Below are 19,783 nucleotides of genomic sequence, written 5' to 3'. Positions count from 1 at the left end.
TTTAAAGGGTCCTGGAAGCAGGAAGGAGGAGCGGCATCGATAGGTGACCGTGAGGACCCGGCGGTCCCAGCTGCCCGAGTTAAGAGCTCAGCAATCAGGGCAGAGACACCGCGTCTGGAGCCAGGGCGGGTTCCGCACAGCATCCAGCTGTTTCTCACCCTAATTAACTCTACAGGCTAACAGGGATTATTAATATTAATCACCCGGCCTCTGAGGCTGCTACTGAAACCAGCTAATCCATAGCAGTGCAAACGAACACAGGGATTTGTGCTGAGTTACAGGGGAGAGAAGCACTAACTGCTCTACAAGGTGCTCACACCTTGCTTGAGCTCAGGTCTCCTCCTGGTTATGGAGAGATGCTTCAGCAAGGCACAAAAAACCCTAAAACATCTGCTGAATAAGCTTTCCATCATTAAAGCTGCACCTCAGAGGAGCACGGGTCTTTGAAAGGGGAACAGCTTCCACCAGCATCTCCTTTCACAGCAGCAGCATCACTTGGGAGCGTAAGGAAACCAGGCAGGGGAGAACAGAACAGAGGCAGCACCTCACAGGAAACCTTACTGAAATTAATTCATACCAGCACTGATGTGGAAAGGGCTTGGCAGGCAAAGCTTTGTTTGCTGGATTTGTGGAATTCTTTGTGTAAATAAACATGAAACTATAGAATGTTGGATTGGAAAATCCTCGAGCTCACCAAACCTGTTGAGGCAAGAGCTGTCAGGTCTAGGCTCACCTGATGTTTGAGCTGATGGTGCTTCCCTAAGCAAAGCTTTTCAACATTCCACAATTAGGAAATTACTCATTAGCCAGAGACTTTTCCCCACTCCATTGGGAACAGAGGACACCAGGTCACTGGTTTGTTCCTGTGTCTGAATTAATGATTCTTTGCTCTCTCAAATGTCTCCTTTTGAAGGAAACATCTCTTTAGTTTCATCTCTTTCTCACTCTGCTCATGTTGTCCTGTCCTGTTCCTGAGCAATCCTCACTAAGTTTTCATTTCCTCAGTTTCTCTGTGTTTTGGGGGCTTTGTTAGTTATGGGGTTGGTTGTTTTGGGGTGTTTTGGGTGGTATCCCTGTATCTGTTTTTCCTCCAACATCCTCCCTGACCTGAGAACCTCCTGCTCCAGAAACCAACTCCTTGAATTTTCAACACATTTTTCAGAGAAACCATTTTCCTCTCATAACTTCAAAATTTAAACCATAGATCCTGTGAAATAAAACAAGATCTGATCCTTTGTGTCCAAAATGTGGTTCCTGGCTTTTCCCCAGCAGGTCTGAATTTATCAAATCGTGAGGTGTACACATTGCATTAAAACCAAGTAATAGAAAATTCAGTGTTCACCTTTCAAGTCCAACTCGGTAGGAAACCAATTCAATTTTGCTGTCAATTACGTTAGGGAGAAATAGGAGAAAATAGAAAAAAAATCAGATTAATGCATTCTGAGATAAATGGTATTTCAGATAAGTTTAATCTTACTTTTGAGAGGTGCTAACTCATCACGTGCATCTACATTGAGGAGCCTGGGAGGCACAACACCAAAATTGTTTCACCCTCACTCAACTGAATTAGGGTTTCCTTTTTTCCCTCAGCAGGACCCACAGGACAGGACGAGGATTTCAGCTGGGGGCTGAAATTCCATATCCAGTTTAACTGACTTTAACCATAAAGGCAATTTTCTCCTAATCAGAAGTGAGATTGGCCCTCTGGTCTCCCTTGTCAGGCTGTAAATAGATGCTCCCCTCTCTCCTCGGGAGGACAAGGATTAAAGGAAGGCAAGGTGGAAAAGAGAGTGGAACCCACAGGAGCTGGGGGTGGAGACCATGAACTTCAGAGATGTTTTCAGGAGGTTCCAGCTCTCAGCTCAGCAGATTCCTCAGCTTAACTTTAACTCATCTGAGTCAGAGTCCCATCTTTGTAATTATTCAGTGTCCCATCCCTTCCAGTGGGGTTGAGGCTGGAAGGTTCCTCCAATGGCCGCCAAGCCCAGACCCAGCAGGATGGTCAGGGCCACCTCCAGCTGGATTTTGAACCATTTCCATGGCTTTCCCCTGCATTCAGTGCATCCCTGTCCTTCTTGTACTGAGGAGTTTGTTTTTCAGAAGTGAAGTGCATTTATCACCTCTCATCCACAGAAAAAAACCTTCCTGAATGTCTTCGAATCCTTAACATTATTTCACCTGTAAAATGATAAAATCTACTTTGATTTGCCACTCTAACAGCGCCTTCACCCACACTATATTTTGCTCCCAGGAGGGGTTAATGTCACACATATATACAACAAAGGATTTTTATATTTTAATAGCGAGGCAACAAAGAAATTCACTTAATGACAAGTTCTTGGACTGATGCATTATTCATTTTGTTATGTGACAGCAGAACAAAACTGTAGCCATAAATATATAATGTTACACACCACTTTTAATGTAGTTTACATTTATGGAGTAATTGGCTGTCTTCCACATTATCCTCTCTTTAGTCACTTCTTTTTTAAGGGAGTGTCATGAAATGCAGCTGGTGGCATCAAAGATGTGTTTATTCAGGAACAGGGACAGCAACAGGCCTGGATAAACCCAGGAATCTCAACTCTGCTTCTGGAAACCTTTTTTAGTCTCTGAAAGGATTTCAGAGGTATCTTTGCACTGTTTTTCCACATACAAATTGCTTTTTTGCTCCTTTGTTCCTATGATTAACATGAGTTTTTAAATATCCAGGAACAAAGGGAGACAAGGTAAGAAAGAGGACCTGTGACAAGGCTGCAGCAGAGATCCAAAGGAAACAGGGGTGGATTCAGCCCAGCTGGACAATGTGCTTGCATGAAGGGTCTGTCCATCCACAAACCCCCTCCTACAACCACAGAATCCTGGAGTGCTTGGGATGGAGGGGACGCCTAACAAAACCCATTCCTTGCACAAGCCTGCCACCAGAGCTGCTACAAACCCTCCTGCTTTTGCCCATCCCCAACAGATGAGTGTCATGGACAGAACAGGGAATTTCACCGTGCCAGACAAATGCAGCTCAACTGCCAAAACCAACACTGAATCATTGCCTGAGCAGCAATTAAACTAGAACAATGCAGATACCCAGAGCCTGCCTTTAATCATTCCCCCAGCCCTGTGTTAATTAGCTAGGCTGCAGCAGCCACTGACATGATGAGCCTGTATGAGAATAAAAAGTAAAACTGTATTAAAAATTCAGTAAATTATACAACACTCTTCCCTATCAAAATATTCTAAAATATTCATGTTTGGCTTTCCAGGACCTAAAGGGGGCTTGCAAAGAGGCTGGAGGGGCACTTTTCACAAGGGCCTGCAGTGAGCGGACAAGGGGGAATAGCCTGGAGCAGGAGGGCTGGGTTAAATGGGATTTTAGGGAAAAATCCTTCCCTGGGAGGGTGGGCAGGCCCTGGCACAGATTCCCAGAGCAGCTGTGGCTGTCCCTGGTTCCCTGGAAATGTCCAAGGCCAGGTTGAATAGGGCTTGGATCCACCTGGGATAGGGGAAGGTGCTCCAGCCATGGCAGGGGTGGAATGGGATGGGATTTAAGGTCCTTCCAACCCGAACCATTCTATGTTTCTAAAAGAACAAAGATCCCTACAAAGATCCTAGGATTGTTAATTAGAATTCTTTGATTGCAGTCTTTATTGATCAGATTAAATATGTTTAAGCCAGCAGGTGGGTGCTGGCGCTGCACTGGGAAGGTCTCACGATGCTGCTGCTGCAATTCCCGCAGGTCAGGCGGTGATGCCGCCCCTCTGCCCAGCCCTGGAGGGCACCCGGGGAGCAGCTCACCCTCTGTGTGCCCTTCCAGCCTTGCCCAGGCCGGGATTCGGGGATTAAACCCGCGGTGTGTCCGGGCCGCAGGAAGGGCCCAGAGCCGCCCGGCGCCGGCGGGCCCGGCCCTCAGGGAGTGCGGCCGCAGCGCCGCCCGCCCGCCAGCAGGGGGCGCCCCGCGCCCGCGCTCTGAGGCGATGGCGGCGGCCCGGGCAGGGCAGGGCAGGGGCGGCGGCGGCTGTGGGGACCGTACTGCCCCGGCCATCTCCGCCGTCCCGGCCACCACCGCCATCCTGCTATTCCCCATGCTCACCCTCATGCAGGGTCTCCCTCGAGGCGAGCCCGCAGCCGCAGCCCTGCGGATCCGCACCGGCCCCGCTCGGTCCGTGCCCCTGCTGCCGGTGTCGCTCCCGGCGCCGTTCCCGGTTTTATTCCCGTGTCCTCCTCTCCCGTTCCCGTGGCACCCCCTGGGGCCCGCTCCCTTCTCCGCAGGGAAAAGGGGAAGGGCAGCCCCGGGACCCCCGTTCCTGCAGGGATACTGGTACCCGGGATGGGACGGTGGGCTCTCCAGAGAGGCGCTTCCTTCTCCTCTGTTGTTTGGTTTATTATTGTTAATAAACCCATAAAATCCTAGATCACAGAATCAAAGAAACCGCACTGGCTGGGGTTGGAAGAGATGGTAAAGCTCATCCCATCCCAGCCCTGCCATGGGCAGGGACACCTTCACTATCCCAGGTTAAGATGAACTGGGATTGTTCTCTGGGAACTGGCCTTGGTTCCCAGGTGAAGTCTGGCCAAGCAGAATTCACAACCAGGAATGTCTAAAATGCTGTCAAGAGAACAGTTTAGGCCAAAATCCAGTGACCAGGTTAATACTGGGACATGCCTGCAGAAGCCCTGATTACTGCATGGCCCAGCTCCACATTTTCCTTCCCCAGCAGGAATTAAATGATGCACACTGTAAAACTGAGCCCCTTTGGGGGCTTGAGCTGTTCCTAACTGCACTTTAAAGACCTTTGGCACACGAGCCAAACACACATCTGACATCCCCATGCATCACTTGCAGTGCCGGGTATTTGACATCCCGAGCGCAGGGATGCTCACAGCAGCTGGAAAGGCAGAGGAGGAGCTGTGCCAAATCTCCCAAATCTCCCAAATTCCAGGGAAAACCTGCATTTCCTCGTCTGCACTCGGAGGCTGTTCCTAAGCATGTCGATTTCACTCCTAAACCATTGTCTATTTCTGTTTACTCACTCCAGAGTAAGATACTAAAATGAGAAGAAGCATCCAAGCAAGAGGCTCGGGTTACTGATTCCTTTTTCCTAAATACCTGGGACCGCAGCAGTGTTGTTTGTAGCTGGACAAGCACTAAACCTTTGCAGAAAGGGATGGTGCCAAGGGTCCAGGTCACACCTTCTCTGGAACTTCTCCATGTGGAATAACCAGTATTTGAGCAGCAATTTCAGACAGAATATGAGGTTACAGGCAAGGAATTGTTATAGGAACATAAACCATTTTCAATATAATTTTATAATTTGGGGGTTGGAACTGGATGATATTTAAGATCCCTTCCAACACAAACCATTCTATGCTTTTCTCATCACTGACAACTTCAATACTACAGCAAGCAAAGAAATGTTCTGGCAGTCTCCTTATCCTCTTTTCATGTGGAATTCCTGGGTTTGCTCTTCCTGGGACAGGATATTTTGCCATGGATTTAAGAAAAGTAGCAATTTTTGTAATAGTAAAATTATAGTCTCAGGGACTGGCAACACAAATATTCTGCTGCATAAATATCGAATAATAACAACCCAAAAATCAAATTTAAATACCATATCTTGTTTTAGTGAGTTTGCTCAGCTGCACAGTGCCAGAATGGGATAAAAAGTACTTGAAACACTACTTGCAGCATTTTTTTAAACTTTAAGAGTTATTTTCAAAGATGGCTACAAAGTCTAGTAACTTCCCCAGTATAAGCAGAATAAACTGAATATATCCTCCAGGCTCAGGTGATTTCTCAGTGTATAAATGTATTTTTATTGTTTAATTGGTTTAGGTCCAATGATGACAGTTCTCTGGAGAGGCAGCCAATTCCTGCAGGAAACTTGTTCCAGCATTTAAAGCCTGAAGTCTCATGGAAAGAAAAAGGAGTTTCTGGCTGATGAGCAAACTGAGTCCTGATTTTACGGGGAATGATGCTCTGTGAAAACAAATGTTGAAACTTTTTCAATATTTGAATAGTTTGGTGCGTAATGGTGGCATCATTTAGGGAATTTGGGGGCAGGATCACCCTACATTTGCTTTCTGCAAGTTTTTTATGCTTCCTATGTGTCCTGTGGAGTGTTAAATAACACAAACTGTTTGACACTGTGGTAGGTCACTGATTAGGCTGGATGCATTTTAGTGACTTCAAAACTCACCTGGAATCTGAGTCATAACTTACTTCTTGTTCATAGCATTATCTCCAAATTAATTGCATGGAACCAACAAATAGATAAATATTTTATATAAACATACTTTTTAAGAGTGAGTAGCATGTTCAGAATCTGGATAAGTACATTGTGCCTTTATCAGAATCACATTGAACCTGAAAAATCAGAGTTCTGGTCTTAGATTCCAATAAATTCCCTGGTTTAGCTTCTCCTGTGGCAGATTTCTGGCCCCTCAGTGTCACCAACCACCTCACCCACCCTGAGCTCACACTAAAATGCTGCAGTGATAAATCTGGAGTGTCACGCATCGGGTCCACAAAGCGTTTCTCTTTCTTGGAAGCGCAGTTTGTGTGTGTAACGAGGAAGAGGAGCAGCAGCGTGTGGGCGCTGCCTGGCTCACAGGGGCTGTGTTCATTCCCTGCAGTCTGGCAGGTTCCTCTGGGGGATTGGGGCTGGCCGGAGCCGGCATGTGCAGGGCTTTGCACAGAGGATGTTCAGCATCCCTAACAGGATTTGGGGATTTGCAGGGGCTGGGAACGGAGGCAGAAAGCAGCTGCATGCAGGATGCTCGGCTGCTCTCGGTGCCTCTCCAGCAGAGAGCAGGAGATGGAGCAGGAGCGGAGCCCTGGCTCTGGCACCTCCCGCAGGAACGTGCCCGGGGTGTGTGGGAGCGCTGTCACAGGGCTCGCTGCCATTGTCTGCTCGCTGCCTGCTGCACTCCCCTAAGTTGAAAGTCTTAAGCAGCTCTCAGATTCAAACATGAGTAATCTTGCCTGAAGCCTTTTGCAAAAGCTGCCTTTATTCTTTTTCTTTCTTTTTTTTTTTTTTTTTTTTTAATTTTATCTTGGATATGTTTCTCTATCTGCATAATAAAGATAGAATAATATGCCAGAGAAGCATGTTGTTCATGTTTGCAAAAATATTCGGTGGTTGACAAATGAGCTTGATGTACTGTGCTCTTGTACTGACTTGACACTAATCTCTGCCACTTAGAGCAAATGAGAATAAATCACCTCTCCTCTCTTATCTTCTCCACCCTGAGTTGTGTGTGCACTTGCAGCTCAAGCTGGCTCAAGGTTTATTTAAATCCATGCTTTCCCAGCCATCCTGTCCTGCCAATTCAGTTTGGGTTGGGAAAAGGTCAGGAGCAGCCCTGGAGCTGGCACTTGCACAGTGCTGAATCACTTGGTCACTGCGTTCAGGTTTCAGAATGCAGGTAGGACATGACAAAGGAAAAGGAGGAATGATCTCAGCAGCTGAAAATGCCTGGAAGAAAATGGGGTTGACTCCAAAGTCTGTTCCCATAATGGGGATATAATTTACTGGCCTGGTAAAAGGGCTGTGGAGATCAAGTGGAATAAAACCACGCTTGCTCAGCTGTTGAGCTGCAGAAATGTGAGCTGAAATATTAATTGGAGAGGGGCTTTGCATTAAAACTGTCATTTTTGTGAGCACTGAATTCAGCAAGGCATGTCCTGTGGGCCCGGGTTTGGGATTGCTCCCTAGTCCTCACTGTCAATCTGAATCACAGCTCTCCTGTTCAGGGGCTTCAGTGGAGTTGTGAGCTCTGTGTTCACCCTGAGCCCTTCTGTGTTTAACACAGGGCTCTCTTATTTCTGCCATCTATAAACCCAGTCATAATTGCCCAAATATTTACACTGATGTTTATTTCTGGCAGTGATTTCGTGTTTGTCATTCGCATTATGATTATGAAGCAGCATTTCTGTGCAGTTGAGAGGTATTTCAAATTACTTGCCTACTGAACGAGCAAATGTTTCATTTCCTTCCGATTGTCACTGCTGCTTTTTATGAGAACAAGGACCTAATTATGAATTCACAATTTGTGTACTGTAAGCTCAAGAATCAGAAGGTAATCAAAGGTAAGTTTTTACAACAATAAAATGTTCTCCATGATGTAGCACAGTCTTTATTGAGAGATTTTCCTACAGCATCTAAGAACCTTTTATTTCAGAGTGTACAAATTCTGGAGTTCTGAGACCTGTTGCCTCCAGTTTTCCCTTGCTTCTCATTTCTGACCCACACACATCTGTGAATATTTTCCATGGAGTACTTTCAGTTGATATAAAAAATGCAATAGATTTTTGGAATCTGGTTCCATATTTTAACTGGTTCCATGGTTTCTGTGGAAATGTGTGGGAGTGGAAACCAAGCCTCATTTCTTTGTGGGGTTCAGTTGGTTTCCTCCCCGTTGATTGAAAGTGGGCTTTATTTGCTTATAACATAAAATATGTTGACATCTTCATGTGTCCTGTTTCAATATATGCATTTAAAGAAACATATTCCAGGGAATGAAATTACTGGAGTTGTGCTTGAGCAAATCCTGGTGGTGGCTGGAATGTTCAGCCTGCCCAAGGACTACTGTTTTGTCTGAAATGGAAGACAGCTCTCTTCACATTGTACCAAATCAAAACCATTAACTCATCAATTAAAAAAAAAAAAATTAGGAAAGAAAATCCATGGTACAGCAGAGGTAACAAAAAGCTGAAGTAAACCAGATGCCTCCCCACAAACTAAATGGGGGTAAAGCAGATTCAATATGGAACTGATAATAAACCTGGAGATAGGGCAGTGCTGAGGGATTTCCTTCCTGCTGCCTCCTCTGGACACAAACCCAGGATTTGGAGCATGGAACAGCCACTGCCTGGTCCAAAATGACCCAGTCATCAATATCTTAGTGAGATTTTATTAATTCACATTCCAAATATCCTTGCTTTTGCAGTTTTTTATCAAGGTGTGTGGCGAGAAAGTTACATTCTATTCTATTCTATTCTATTCTATTCTATTCTATTCTATTCATCAGTTTTGTTCATTAGCTGTTATTTATTCATAAATTAGATATCATACATAATCATAATATAAGAGAGAAGGTGGGAATGAACATTTCCTTCAGGAGCAATGCCCACCAAGGAGCTCCCCAGCAATTCCTCCTCTGCCACCCTCAGCACAGTGAGCAGGGCTGGGCACAGAGCCCAGAAAAAAGGGGTGGAACTTCCCCTGCTGCCAAGAAAAAGAGACATGAAATTCTACCTTTGCATTTGCATATTTGTACTGCAAACAGAAAGTGACCTCAAATCAACAGCAGATGTTATTTTTCAGCTAATTTGTTTGTGTGTCATTCCAGGCAGTCCCAGCCTGAGGAATTTGGGCACAGCCTGGACTGTGGGGTGTGGAGGTCTGAGTGGCACTGCCCTCTGTCAGCTGCTCCTCAGGACAGCAATCTCAAGGAATAATGTCAATTCTTACCTGTTTCCATTTGAAAAAAATAAAGAAAGAAAAAAAATCCCACCCAGAAGTGTCTTGAAAAGTTTGTGTACTTTCAAAAAAAACTGGAGGACTTTTTTAACAAGGATTTATCAATCATGTATGTGGATGTTTTTTCCCACCCATCCCAAAATAAAGAAGTTATAAAATTGCTTCCTTCAGCGGCTTCCCAGGCTTGTTGTGTCCTTTGGGCCCTGAGGATGCGCTGCTCTGAACTAACAGAACAGAAATGTTGTGTCTCTGCCTGTGGGAAATGCTGTAAACATCCACGTGGAGACCACAAAAAATCAGTAAAAGGGGGAAATCACCATTGTACCTGCTGCTGTCCGTGCAGCAGGAAAGTTCACAGCCCATTGCAGCAGTGTGATGGCCCTCCTGCTAATGCCAGGGAAATAATTGTAATCCTGCCCAGCAGGGAGGCAGCTTGTTTTCAAAACACAGCCGCAGTGAGAAAACCAGCAACTCTTCAGCTGTGAAAAATGAATAGTTTGCTTTCTCCAGACAGGATGATTTTTATTTTTTCTTGTGGCTCGAGCTACAGTTTTTAGTTTTGATTTATTGTGCCCGGGCTTTTTTAGCAGGAGGACTGGATTGATACCAGTGTCATATCCCAAACCTGGCGCCAGTTTTGATCTGCTCTGTTGTGAGATGAAGATTAAACCCTTCCTTGTGCTCTCTGGTCACCTGAGGAGCAGCACGGCCCTGCCTGAAAGGAGCTCTGTCCACAAACTCAGCTGTGGACCCTCAGTTTAATCCTCTGAAATGCCTCGGAGCGTTCTTGCCAAAATCCGTGTGCTTTTCCTGTCCAGAGCTCTGCTGACCTGGCTGAAATGCCAGCCTTCATTTGTGGGCCCTGCGTTGGCCTGGGCAGCAGATTCCCTCAGCTCTGTAAAATGTGAGTGACTTTTGGCACTTGTTTATTTGATTTTCTCTTCCTTCCAGTGTTGGGGTCCCCCTCACACTGAGCCCTCCTCAACTCAAATCCCCACTTTGCTTTTGTGACTGAAAAATGGGGTTTTTTTCTCCATTCAGAGAAGGATGATGAGAATTTAAAGAAAACACTGGTCTTTGATTACTGGAAAAATATTGATTGGCAGGGGCAGAATTTATAGCTGGATTTATCAGCAGAAATCTGCTTTCTATGATTGTTGTCATGAGCAAGTGGCATCCCCTCTTTTCTTTCTCCAAACTATTCCATCATGGCAATAAAAGTTAGAATCAGAGGAAAATTTGGTTTAAATCTTATCCCCTTTTCACCAAAATATCATCACCTTTCACCACAGCCTCTTCACTATCAGAATATTTTTAAAACCCCAACAAACACATCAAGAGACCAGAAGATTTTACTTTGTCAATTATATACGGACATTTTAATTGATTAAGGAACTGATTAATTAATTTTTAAGCCTGTTGATATTCCCTCTCTACCTGGAATGGCAAAGTATTTTCAAAAGGATCTGCTAAATACACTGCTACAGCAACAGATTCCTTAAAAACTAGTTACCGTTTGGAAACAGATTATCCCTCCTGTTTGCACTCCCACAAAAATGGCATTAACCAGTGATCTAAGCACTGTAACAATTCATGAATTTTCAGTGATATGTGCTGAGACTCAGAAAATCCAGAGCCCCAGGAAGACAGGACAAGAATGACTGAAAGCCTTTGAATGGGTTATACTACAAAATGCCCAAATTATCTCTAAATGGCTACTGTGAGTACATATTAACATTTATTTGTATTTATAAAACTGTTATTTTAATAATCTGTGTATAAAATTTGTGTTTAGCTCCAGAGAAGGTGCACAGAAAGCACCTTTTACCTGCTCTTTGCCTTGGCCATGATGGGAAACTGCACCTGTGGACTGAGCCTTGTTCTAAAGATGCCAAACCCCAAATCCTCCTGGGCCCTCTGCTTTGTTCACCACCTTCCCTGGCTCATTTGAGCTTTGGAGTTTTGTTCCCTGATATTTTGGTATCATTTTCCTGTTACAGCTAAAGATTCAGGGTGGGCTAATTAATAAATAGATCAGAAATGAAGTGGATTCTTTTTAAAATCACATTTTTTCTAATCTGATCATAAAACCTTCTTGCTGAACCATAATTTTTACCCTCTCTATAATGATAATTCTTAAGAATAGCAATTTTATAGAAGATAGCAATATTAAAGCTACTTTAAACAGGTTAATTTATACCTTGGAGCAAATAAGTAGACACTAAAAGTTGGGAGGGGTTGCACATGGTGCTGGGTTTTTTTTTTATATTTAATATATTCATACCCAGTGTAGTAGTTATTGTTAATCATGTCTTTTCCAGGTGGAGCATTGGCATTTTGTGCTCAAGAAATGAAAAGCAAAATCTTTGGAGAAACTTTTGTACCTTGGCTTCAAACACCTGGTGAAAAGAGATGGATTGGGACTGTGCACTACAGTCACCTGTCTTGCTACCAGAGCTTGGATTTGCACTTAAAAGAGCAAAAAACGGAGATTTTCTGATTTTTTTTCTGTAGGAAGAATTGTAGGTTTGTGTGTGAAAACATCTCTGTGCTTAACTCCATGAACTGGAGCCATAAACCAGGATGGAACAAGGAGGGATTCCAGGCATTTTGTATTAATCCATTCGAGATTAAATGCAAGTTCTTCCCCAAATTTACCTGGAACTCTTCCAGGAGTTCTGATTCCCAGAAGTCATGATTCCAGTAGGTGTTGTCTTTCTGATTAAAGGAATTTCAGAAGGCCCTGCAATCAGAGGAGTGACCAGACAGCCCTGGCCTCGGGATGGGCCCTGAAATTCCAGTGCCATTCCCAAAACCTGATTGTGGGCTGGGTAAAACCTCCTGCACCATGGAACACAATCCCCCCTGAGCTAGGGACAATGAACTGGGGCTCCTGGCCTGTTCTGAAACAAATTCTGCTTTTATCTTTTATGGGACGGTGCATTCTGTGAGCGGACTGTGGCATTCAGGGGTTATTCCATGAACAAACTCCTGACTTTCTCCTGCTCCAGCCCCCAGCTGGAAACATAAACCAGGCAGTATTTATTTACCCAAAACCCCCCAGAACTTGATTTTGACGACCCTCACAGTACATTCAGTACAGATTTGCAGATGCTTCTCTATGATAGACTCTGAAAATCAACTTTTTATTGCCCCCAAAGCTCCCCTGCTCCATTCCCTGCCCTGAGACTGCGGTGCCAGCCTGCACATGACATCAATTCCTGGGCTCTGCCTTGATTGGGGTCTGAATCCAATCTTGTTAATAGTCCTCCAGTTCAAATTGTATTGGAAACAGATGCTTCCAAATCAGGTTGAGGAGCTCACAGGAATCTGGTCTAGTATAAAGTGTTGGTTGGGGATGGATGAAGTATTTGTAATCAAGAGAAAACAAAAGCAGACCTCCTGCTTGGAGAGCCCTGAAGGTAAGGGAGGCACTGCTTTTAGAGAGCTGCCTCTTGCCAAGCAAGAAAATACAAATCTGACAAATTTATCCATCACTTCAGTCAGAAACCAAAGGATGGGCTCACCTGGATCTTGGAAAACAGGAATTAACCCCAGAAGTCCTAATTTCTAAGAGGGAAGTGTTTCATCATTGGTATTTGTGTAAGTCTGTTTTGAGGAGAAATTGCCTAATTCTGGTCGACTTTATTCCTGATTGTGTCCAGAGTTTCATTAGGTGGAAAACAAACCCTCATTTCTCAAGGTCCAAGGCAGGATTAAGGGTTCGCTCACTCTGTGTCTGCTGCACTGTTCCTGTGCTTCCATCTGACACGGATTAATGCTGGAAACAAATGGGCTCCTGCTTGGGCTGGGGCAGGATTCCCCAGGGCAGGATTCCCCCTCAGCCTGGCTTAAAGGATAGCAGAACCTCACTCAAAGCTGTGGGGGCTGCAGTTAAAGGGGTCTGCTTGCACAAACAGCCAGTTATTCCCATAATTAATGGGAGTGCCCAGCTGTCTGTAGAGCGTGAGCTGCCCTCCTGTTCACTTTGTGAGGAGTTTCATCACTGCACATTTCAATTATGAATTGGACAGAATTTCCTGTTCCGGTCGATGTTTCCTCCCGCTCTGCAGCAGGAGATGGTTGGGATTCCTCCAGGTATTCTGGGGCTTGTCAGAGATGCTAAACCCAGGTTTGGATTTTAGTAGAGCTTTAAGTTCTGTGCATGACTACTTAATGTTTCCCTTGTACACAGGGCTGCAGTCCTAATTGTTTGAAAATCCCAAATCAGTCCAGCCCTTGGTCTTGGAGCAGCACCTTCCTGAAGCTGCTAAGAGCCTGAATCTAGTGCAAGTTTTTCTGGAAAACTTCATCCTTTCCTTGTATTTCCTCCCCTGTGTCCTTCCTCCCCTGCTCCCTCCAAACCCAAACAACTCTGCTTTGTGTTTAGTTCAGAAAAAACCCTTCACCGAGATTTTTTCCCCTTATTTTTTATCTTTGACATCACCCTATTGTCTGAGAATTGTGTCCAGCTCTTCCACATGTTTTCCTTTTCATTAACTGTGGCCAGGCTGTGGCTGGATAGCCAGAGTTTATTCAGCAGGAGCCAAGCTGCTGTACACAGACTTCTCCTGCACCTTTGGAATCCTTTCTAACCCTCCACAAAACATCAGGCTCTGCAATTTAATTACTGGACTAAAAATAGAAGCCTGGCCTGACAAGTGAGCCAGGAGAGTTTCCCAGCCAGGCACTGAATTCCCTGCACTCCTGGAAATGCTTGGGGTTGCCTCCAGTTTTCAAACTCAGTTTTTAAATTCATCTCAGATTTTTAAATTGCCAGTGCATTGTTTAATTTCATGGAATAAATTTGCTGCAGTAGCTCAGTGGCTGTTGGAAAGTTTACCCTGGAACCCACTTTGGGTGTCTCCTCCACCCTGGGCTCTCTCTTGGGGTCTGAAAGTTCCTGGATTCAGTATTTTGGCAGTTTTTATTATTATTAGTAGTAGTAGTATTAATAATATTATTATGCAGTTTATATAATAATAATAATAATAATAATAATAATAATAATAATAATAATAACAATAATAATAATAATAATGGCTTTTCCAGCCTTAAAACCTCCAAGGTTCTAGAATTCTCTAATCCATGGTGCAGCTTCCAACAGATTTTCCCAGTCCCCATGGAAGCCTCTGTTAGAAACCAGAGTGGTTTGTACCAAACTCAGACCTCAAGTACAAAACTCCTCGATTATCCAGCAGAACTTGGGGAGAATTGTGATTATTTTGTATTTCAGGGCTGCCTGTGCTCCAAGCCAATGATTTTACTGCAGAGCTGACACCACCAGAGAAAGGACGAGGCCACATTTGTTAATTCTCTTTAGATGAGCAGAGTTTCAATGGCCTGCTTTACAATGGGGATAAATTATTATGTCTAATTGCACAACTCGTGCTGAAAACAGCTCTAAATGTTGAGTCATTTGTTGTCTGAGTGTCCGTGCCTGGAAATTGGACTGCCTGGGAGTTTTGCAGGGGATGAGAATTGTGTTTTGTGACCAGGCCCTGCTGAGCTATTGCTAAGAAGAGTTTTTAAATAATTTTTAATAACCTTTTCTCCTTACCAGCCTCTCCTCTCCTTTTATACATTTGTGGGCTGATCAAGAAGCTCCTTTGATTTCAGGTAACTTAAAGGGACACAATATAAATTTTGGTTTTAAATAACAAACTAATGGATTCAACTGATTGTATTTAAATTCCTGTCAAAAGCACCCCTTGAAAATGAAATGTTTTCCCTGTGTTTTTGAGGATCCACCTTGGAGAACTCCATTACTTTATTAGTTTCAGTCTGTATTTCCCTGATTTCTGGAGTGAGTAGAGGGAATTAAAAATTAACTTTTTCAGTCCATAAATTAAAATGCAATTTGTTGTCCTCCCAGATTTATCTACTGTACACATGATATTAGCAATCTCCTGCCTGGCTGTGATTGAAACCATGACTTGTTCCTTCTTAATGCCCTTAGAATTTGTTCTTCCATTATTTCTTCAAAGATTATTTCTCCTTTTATTGCTGCTCTGTGTAATCCTGTTTTGGGATGTCTTTTTATCCCCGTTTCATGCTGCTGGTTAGAACAGCCAAATGTGGGGTGTATAAAGTTGCTGTGGTTTAATTTGAGGCTTTTGACTGAAAAGAATTTGAATTTTTGCATGTGAAGCTGTGGTAGTTATTTACTGGTAGGTCATATATAAGTAATTACTGTGTATGGGTTAAATCAAGGCTTCAGCTTGAGAAAATGTTATTTCCATGCTCAGACATTCCAGGTCAAAGGCTGAAAGGCAGGTCCTGATCACCTCTTCCTTAATCCCAGGAAAACACAGCATGGAGCTCCCATCCCAGCTACTTTATTGGAGAGCAAAGTGCCTTAAATCTTCTTGATTTATTTTACTAATTCTTCCCTGGTGCTGCTTGTAATCCCAGATTAACAGCATTGTTTGCTAATTTCTTTGTTTTAACTATCATGGAAATCTCATTAACTAAAGGAAACATCTAAAACGTCTCCAGGGCTTTATTTCTAAATAAATTAATCCCATTTTAAACAAATTCACCCCACCACAGTTCTCTGCTGTTGTCAGCAAACTCCTCCAAGGCTGGAGTTACTCCTGGTTCTTACATCCCATGTTTGATCCCTTGTTCAATAAGAAAACTGTGTCTAAAATAAGAAAACTCTGCTTTATTTGCACCTTCTGCCTTTCTCCTGGAGTGTGAGGTTTTCCCAAGTCCATCCTGGTGTTCCACTCCCCAAACCAGTGTTCCTGGGAAGGGAAATTGGTTCAGCACAGGTGTGTGCTCTGTACTGGGATGAACTGGGATTGCTGGTGAACAGCCCAGCTCCCTGCTCTGTACTGGGATGAACTGGGATGAACTGGGATTGCTGGTGAACAGCCCAGCTCCCTGCTCTGTACTGGGATGAACTGGGATGAACTGGGATTGCTGGTGAACAGCCCAGCTCCCTGCTCTGTACTGGGATGAACTGGGATGAACTGGGATTGCTGCTGGAGCAGCCCAGCTCCCTGCTCTGTACTGGGATTGCTGCTGGAACAGCCCAGCTCCCTGCTCTGTACTGGGACAAACTGGGATGAACTGGGATTGCTGCTGGAGCAGCCCAGCTCCCTGCTCCATACTGGGATGAACTGGGATGAACCGGGACTGCTGCTGGGCCGTGTCCCCTGCCCCTGGAGGTGACAGGGATGCTCCCAGACTCTCCGTGGCAGCTCAGCCTCTCTCCAAAGGCTCTGGAGCTGTCCCCTGGGAGCTGCTCTGGCTTTTCCAGTCCTAGTCCTGGAGTTCCCAGCCCTCCTGCCCTAGGGAGCCCCATCCCAGCCCGGAGTTAAACCCAGCTCCTGCTTGGGGGTGTTAAGGGAATCCCAATGGCACAGGGAGCATTCATGAATATTAACAGCCTCCAGTGCCTCGGTGTCCATCGTGTGGCTGCTCGAGAGGCTGCTGGAAATATATGGGCCGGAGACAGGGCATTGATTCATTCCAGGATGAGGGGGTCGCCCTAATGTGCTCCAAACAGCTTTTAAATAATGACTGCGGAGGAATTAAGACCAGTTTAATCCGACTAAATAATACTCCTAATGATAAACCATTAAAATCAAGTTGACTTTTAGATTCTAGCAATTGTATCAGACAAGGTGATTACACTCACCATCAGTATTGATAATCATTAAAATAGATTAAACCACGGCCTGGGAAATGAGAGATGCCGGGTGACTCGGGCAGAAACGCTGCTTTGACTTTCCAGCAGGGCCCCTCCTGCTCCCTGGAGATTCTGCTGCTCCCTGGGGATTCAGGGACTTTCTCCACCAGCCTCAGAATGAGCAACTCTTGAAACAGCACATTTTATCTCAAAATGTCTTGGGAGGGGGGATGCAGAAGAGAGAAAGGAAAAGGATTGAGTGCTCTTGCTTTGGTCCACCTGCTCTGCCTGGAGCCCAACCCTTGTTCTCCCATTTTCCAGGGTGGGAACACATCCAGAGGGAATGGCCCTCACTGGGAACTGAGCTTTGATTCCTTCAGCAGCAGGCAGGAATTCTCCTCAGGCTTCTCCTCTAGCAGGAAGCTCTTGTAGATGTGCCCCAAAGTGACTCTGAGGAAGCTGAATATGCAGAGCTGTCCCAAGCAGAGCCTCAGCTCTGAGCAGGACACGGCTGGACACGAGCCAGCCCTAAAGCCAGCAGCCCTAAAGCCAGCAGCCCTAAAGCCACCAGCCCTAAAGCCACCAGCCCTAAAGCCACCAGCCCTAAAGCCACCAGCCCACGGGGCCAGAACCAGGTGGTCTTTAAGGTCCCTCCCAACCCAAACCATTCTGTGATCCTGTGACAATGGGAAGGACGAGAAGCAGCCAAGGCAGGGGGAGAGGAGGAACCACCTTGTCAGAGCTGCTCTTGTCTTGCAGCACCTCTGCCCTGTGGATGGGCCACAGTCCCAGAGCTTGATGGTAAAAATCCCCTCCACACGAAGACAGAAGGTGCTCTGTGAGTGGATGATGCAGAAGAGCCCTTGGGCACGCTGGAAAAGGAATTTCTCAGTGTTCCAAAAGGCTCCTTGGCAATGGAGCCTCCCCTGCAGGGCTCCCTGCGAGCCACCTCATCCCTCTGAGGGCTCTGACTGAGCCTGGCGTGTTTGGGGTGATCCAGGGCAGCGTGGCTGCTGCTCTGCTCAGGGAACATTGATATGGAGCACTCACTTGTCTGTGCCTTCAATTGCAAAGGGCTTTTTAAAATTGATTACTGGTCTGGCTCAAGTTATTGGATGACCCTGTAAATACAGAGCGAGGATGGGCGTTTTATGATGTCTGACTTCCCTACAATATTTTTTTATTAAGTAAACGGTAATGGAAATATTGGGTTTTCATTCCTTGCTTGCTCCTTTTCCAACAATTGCCAGTAAATCAAAGTTGCAAAGAGCTGCTCCGTGCTGGCAGAGCTGACAGAGCCTGGTGGGCACTCATTTTGGAGATGATATCCCCTTATTTCTAGGCACTCAGCAGACTTCAGCGCTGATGTATTGACACTCCCAGCTTTCAGGTCAAGGAAATAGTGCAGGAAAGCATTTCCAGCAGAGAAATGCCCATATTTTAAAGTAAGGACTGCCGGTGGTAGCGACGCCAATTTGCTGAGGTACAAAAATGCCACGCTTAGAAAGCAAGGAAGTATTTCTTCCCTTCTTGTTCGCACATCATGTCTGGGTGTCTCCATATCCATCAGGCACTTTGCACAGCACAGAAACCCCTGTGAGCCCCAGGCCAGGGGACCAGGCTTGGGCTACCTGTCCCATCACACATCTAACACCCACAGCCAGGCAACTGGGGCGCTCCCCACCCTCCCAGGAAGGATCTGATCTAAACCCCCTTTCTTTTCAGTGATTTGTTTACGACCCGAGGGCAGCCAGCCCGGCTCAGCTCGGTTTCTTTGGGACTGGTGATTCCAGCCGGGATTCCCCGGGATACCGGGAGCCCTGGGATGTGGGACTGGCCAGGACATGGCTGCTGCTCTGCCGGGGGAGCTGCGAGCCTGCATTCCCCATGACATCCCACATTCCCCATCATATCCTGCATTCCCCACCGCATCCCGCATCTCCCATCACATCACATCCCCCATCACATCCCGCATCTCCCATCACATCCTGCATCCCTCATCACATCCCGCATTCCCCATCCCATCCCGTATTCCCCATCACATCCCGCATTCCCCTTCATATCCTGCATCCCATCCTGCATCCCCATCCCATCCCGCATCCCTCATCATATCCCACGTCCCTCATCCCATCCCGCATCCCATCGCGGCCGGAGCCGCTCCCAGCAGATGGAGCAGTTGCTGTTCCAGCGCTGCCGAGCCGTGAATCCCAAACTCTGCGGCTCCAGCCCGGACCCGCTGATGCTGCGGCTGCTCCCGGGTGTGGATCTGCCGCGGGGCTCCCGGAGCCACGAGAACCAAACCCCGGCCCTGCTTCGCTCCGCTCGTTTCAGCAGCCTCTGCTTCCCGAGCACGTCCCAGCTCTGCCCGGCTTTTCCCGGCTGTGCCCGGTTTTGGCCGCTGCTGTTTTAGCAAACTCTTTTCTAGCGGTTTGGCCAAAAGGGCAAACAGGTGATCAGAGATCAGAGGGCCTGAAACAGCGACCCGTGCTCCAGGTTGGACTGGGGTGTCTCTCCTGGGGGAGCAGAGGATGCCCACGCAGGCACCCCATCCCTTGGCACAGCTCTGGGGCTGGGGCTGGACCCTGTGGCTCCGCACGGATCCCTGACAGGGACAGGAGGTGAGGGAACGGCCTCGGGATGGGCCAGGGGAGGGAAGGTTGGATACTGG

Source organism: Ammospiza caudacuta, chromosome 11 (genome assembly GCF_027887145.1).
Source record: "Ammospiza caudacuta isolate bAmmCau1 chromosome 11, bAmmCau1.pri, whole genome shotgun sequence".
NCBI lineage: Eukaryota > Metazoa > Chordata > Aves > Passeriformes > Passerellidae > Ammospiza > Ammospiza caudacuta.
The sequence above is the reverse complement of the archived record's forward strand: the minus strand, read 5'-3'. Positions refer to the sequence as shown.